The sequence below is a fragment of the Sabethes cyaneus genome, chromosome 3 (genome assembly GCF_943734655.1).
Source record: "Sabethes cyaneus chromosome 3, idSabCyanKW18_F2, whole genome shotgun sequence".
Taxonomy (NCBI): domain Eukaryota; kingdom Metazoa; phylum Arthropoda; class Insecta; order Diptera; family Culicidae; genus Sabethes; species Sabethes cyaneus.
In genome coordinates this window covers 39,655,051-39,660,189 of record NC_071355.1, presented here as the reverse complement: position 1 = coordinate 39,660,189, position 5,139 = coordinate 39,655,051, and positions in this window count along the sequence as shown.

Genomic DNA, 5,139 nt, shown 5'->3' with positions numbered 1-5,139 from the left:
TTCATGATTTCATTCATGGCATCGGAATCAAATTTTTTTCCGTGCAGTCAAGAATGAGCTGCCGGAACTTCTGCCTGGAGTTTACATCTTAATTTACGCTGACGTTGGAAGGTTTTTCTCCCGGTGAAATCTGTTAAGGACTGTCGATTTCTTCAGGATAGTGATACAACATTTCATCGGTTTTTGCAAAAAGGTTCGGCCTAAAAGTTAATACGAAGAAGTGCAATCTGGTTTCCTATACCCGAAAATCTATTGCTATTGCTATTTCATTATTTAATGGAAGGTGAAATACAGTAAATTCCGTCTATAAATTTTGTTTAACTTTTGTGCTTTTGAACATGATTTATAGAACTTTTCAGCCTGATTGAAACTATTCCTATTCTCTGGGGAGAGTCTTTGAATAAAATGATGCCTACTTGCGAGTAATTCGGGGTCAAAATTAGGGCATTTTTATAGTAAAAGTTCTATAGTTCCTAAACAAGCCAAGATAGAGGTAGACTATATTCAGCAATGTTGTGTATTTTTACTATTTGTACAACTTTGTAAAACGGGAAAAAGTCATACAACAACTACAAAAACAGCTAAAATAGAAAAACTAATTAAACGATTTTTAATAGGATTTTTCTATCTTCGCTGAAGAGCTAGAAGGTTACTGTTTTCAGCAAAATTTCTTGTGATAATATGCTGTAAAACTTTGCAAAACACATCAATGTGTTATATTGAAACTGAAGAAAAATTAATTTTTTATTGCACTTTTAGGGGGATTAATTAAAATTTGAATTTCGCTGGACGATAAAACTTTTAATTTTAAGAAACTCTTCCAAAGGTTCCGTGAGCCCAAAATCAAGTTTCCCTGCTCAAAGCTAATGCGCACCAAAAAAGGTTCTGGACCAGTGCGCTTTGAGCTTTGACCAATTCAGGGTTGAAATTTAATTTTTAGTAGAAGTCTTCGATATTGCAAGGCCTCAAGGAGACACCGAAAATGGCTAACGTTATTGTGTTAGAGCGACACACACTGTACTGTACATCTCATGTGTTCGTTAAAAACCTAAACGTTTATTTGAATGTGGCATTAGTATTGGTAATATATGTCCAATGGCAGAGCTTGCAAACATAAACACAGCTGATCCGCAGCCAACCGCACCGACTACGAACATCCCGAAATATGGTTTATTTTCTTTATCAAGACATTCCGATTCATCTAAGATTTGCAGCAGCAATCCTATTGATCCAATGCATTCAATAGGATGGCTAATTAATCCATTTGTATTAAAGGCGAGTTTTTGATTGCTGGTCAGCTCTGTTACTTTGATTACATTCTCTGAGCTTACCGATGCGGCAAAAGCAGAAAGCTCTTTAAAAGCTCATTGATGTGGTGAAACTTTGAGATCGTGGTGCTGTTTTTTCGGAAAGCGCTAGTGCAACGAAGTATGTGCGCAACCAAATATCTATTAACCAATTCCAGATTATACGTTTTATGAACAAGCAATGATCTATATGATCCGTTGAATTTATTTTTCATTAGCAATGGATCATTGAAAGCAGTGTTTGCTCATGCTTACCACTAGATGGACACTAAAGCCCCACGTGGCATATTTAGAGTAAACTTTAAGGCTGATACAGATTACACGTCATAATTTCTTGCCGTTCCGTTGTTGTTGACGGTTGATAACGGTTAATCTGAACCGGTCTTTTTAGATGGACCAATCAGATTGCAAGGCAGTTTGACAGTCGGTCATAGACGTTCGTAGAGTGTGTTTGACAGAACGTATCTATGCTGGAGCCATCTGTGAAATTTTTTAGCTTTTCCAATGATCCATTATGTTTTGTTGATATTTACCGGGTCGATAAATGGAATGACAAGATTTAGGAAATTCTAACAGCACTGGGAGCACTGATTACGTGCTCTGCCAATACATATGCATTTTTAAGGCACAAAACAATACATGCATCGAACGGTAGCCATTTATCCAGCCATCTTTGAGCCATTTTCGGTTTCCCGTTAAGTCTTGAATTTTGAAAAAAAAAATTCGAACGAAAATTTCCCCATTTTGTCAGTTTCCCCATTTTGTCAGCCCAAAATTCAACTTTGGGCTGACAAAATCGGAACATTACTGTAATACCAACAAGAGACCATGTATGCGATCTTGGGGAAGAAATGGACAGCGAGTTTAACTTCATTCAATTCAATTCTTTATTTGGCATGATCAAACGCCTCAGTGGAGAGTTAAAGGATCCGCATAGGGTAAGACGGGGTAAGACGGCCCCCTAAGCAAATAAAATGGTAGCATAAAATGTGTATGGAAATTCGACTTTTGTTATTCCTCACATGAATGAGCATTAATTTATGTGTATATGTGTGTGTATATCCTATCTATCTGCCACTGTCCGGCAGTGATGGTTAGTCCATGCAATTATCTTAGTTTCGGGTTATAGATGGTGTTAGCTCTACTGACTATTCAAACACCCATGAACAATGACTAAGTACTTGCAGCGCATTCCGCCAGAAGGTAATACTAGAATCATATGGATTTTACTATTACATTCGGACTTTCAACTCGTTTGGTAAGTTATTACCAAAGGAGTCGATCCGTATATAGTAACATGTGAAAAAATTCGACTTGAAACGATCTTACCAAATTGCTGATTGAGTCAGTATAACATTTTCTTACTAATCGCGTCATTTGAGTTTCCATCAGTGCGTCTTATAGCCAATAATTAAACTAAATTAAAATTAAATTTCCCTTCTTTCCATGTGCATTATTGAAACTTATTACGGCCAAACTTTTACTGTATAGATGATGAGCAGATGAGCAACGAACACCATCTCACATTCATTCATTTATCTACCATTAAAAATTATATAAAGAATTGATTAGTCTATTTTACCAAGATTTATCATCAATTTTTGAAACGTTTTGAAGGACCACCAAAGAGGTAAGAAGGACCATGGCGAAGTAAGGCAGATTGTCGCAGATTTGAAGGATTGTTAGCGTTTAAATATAATAACAATAATGATAACAAAATTGGAACAAGTTTTTAAGGGGTTTTCAGATACATGCTAGAAGAAGCAACAGTTAAACTTAGGTACGTACTGAGAGAAGGAATAATTTAACTAATAGTTTTATTAAGAAACTATAATTAGATGTTATTTTATTCTACTGGTTGTTATTTCCTCTTATCTTTACATTATTTGCGATGATTTCTCAGCAGTACGTTTGCTTTTTGTAATATTCTTTATTTTGGGTAGCGGTAGAAGGCAGGAAGGTAACACATAAAATGAGCCGTCAAGTGAATTGGAATTGACATTCTGTTAGGTATAAATTTACATCGATTGTGTTATTCGAATGACACTTGTTGACTTCGTTTGACGTGCGAGGCTCTGAGTCAGACAGGATAATCTTAGACTCAGGGTAATTTTTAGTGTACTCTATCTCGAAAAAGACACATATGAAGCCTGCAAGTCGTAGGCGAAATGCATATCTGTCAGAATAATAAAATAACTAGTCGAATTTAACAGGAAAAAAGTTGGTATTTTCATTCATTATTTTTAGAATTTATTAAGATACTCAGCAAAGGAAGTTTAGTCAATTATGAGCAACCCGACGTATTGTGCTTTTACCCCGTGAAAAATGACCCGTCTTACACCTAGTTAACCATTTACATTATTTTGCTTTTTTTTACAAGGCGTACTATTTTATATATTTCTTCCGGCACACGCTGACCAAGAATTACCCAATTGAAGTCAGTGATAAGGACAAATGACAAAATATATATACATAGTTTTTTTTGCTGAAAACCCTTATATTTGTTGCTGCTGAAAGTAGATCGCATGAAGATATGTCGAGCGAAAACTTGGTTTTGATTCTAGTTTTGACGCTGGATACGGCCGAGTGCCACAGATTGTCTCGAAAGTGTTTGGATAGGCTAATAAACAAAGCATACTGGCGCATTTGTGAAAAATTTAAGGATTTCTAGTCGAAATCAATGTGGTCCTTCTTACCCCGCCGGGCCTTCTTACCCCTTGTTCCCCTACTATCATCTCATTGTACAATGCCTAGGTACGAAGTGGTGTTGAGTACGCAAGTGTAATCTGGCAACCATTCTACGAAGTTCACAAAAAGCGAATTGAGCGAATCTAAAAGAAATTTATTCGCTATACCCTGCGGAATTTAGGATGGTCCGGAACGGAAAGCTTGGAGAACAGAAGGCGTACAACAGATTTCGTCATATTTATTAGGTCAAGTGACCCGGAATGATGGACGTTCGACGTTAAGAAGTGTTAGACTTTTTCGTTTGACAAATAGAGCTCAAAATTACGCCAGAAATGATCCAATATTTAGAATGTTGGCCACATGTAGCAATCATCGAGATATTATAAATGTTGGATTGACGAAGAAGCAAATTAGAGATAATGTAAATCATTTGTAATATTAGTTAATAATTATGTAATAATTTTTAAATAGCGATAACGGGCAGAGCCTAACATCAGTCAAATAAATAAATAAAATCTGTGTTGTACCAATAATGTCTGTCTTCTCCTCTATCGGCAAATTAGGTTAACCTTTGTCATTTATTGCACGTGCACCATTAGCTACAGCTTTACTAACAATTCCTGAGTACCTCAGGGGAGCAACCTGGGACTCTTACTGTTCTCAATATTTCTTAATGATGATTGCCTGCTTATATCTGCAAACTTTTGTATGCTGATGACCTGAAGATGTTTATCAGAGTAAAATCAACAGAAGACTGGTAGGAATTTCAGCGGTTATTGAATCTGTTTGAGGACTGGTGTTGTTGGTCAACTAGTAATTAGTGTACTGAAATGTTGTATTATTTTCTTCACACGCAAGAAAACGGTTATTGGATGGGATTACAAAATCGGCGGCAGCTCTCTTGAAAGAGTAAAAGTGGTTAAAGAAATTAGAGGCTTGCTAGATTCGCATTTTTCATTTAGAGATCATTACTCGAGCATTATTGCCAAAGCAAACAGGAACTTAGGTTTCATTAAAAGAGCCGCCAGTGGTTTCCGAGATCCCTACTGTCTGCGATCGCTATATTACGCACTCGTTTGTTCAATTTTGGGAACAGCATCGGTAGTATGGAGCCCTTTTGCAAGCTGCTGGATAAATAGAATTG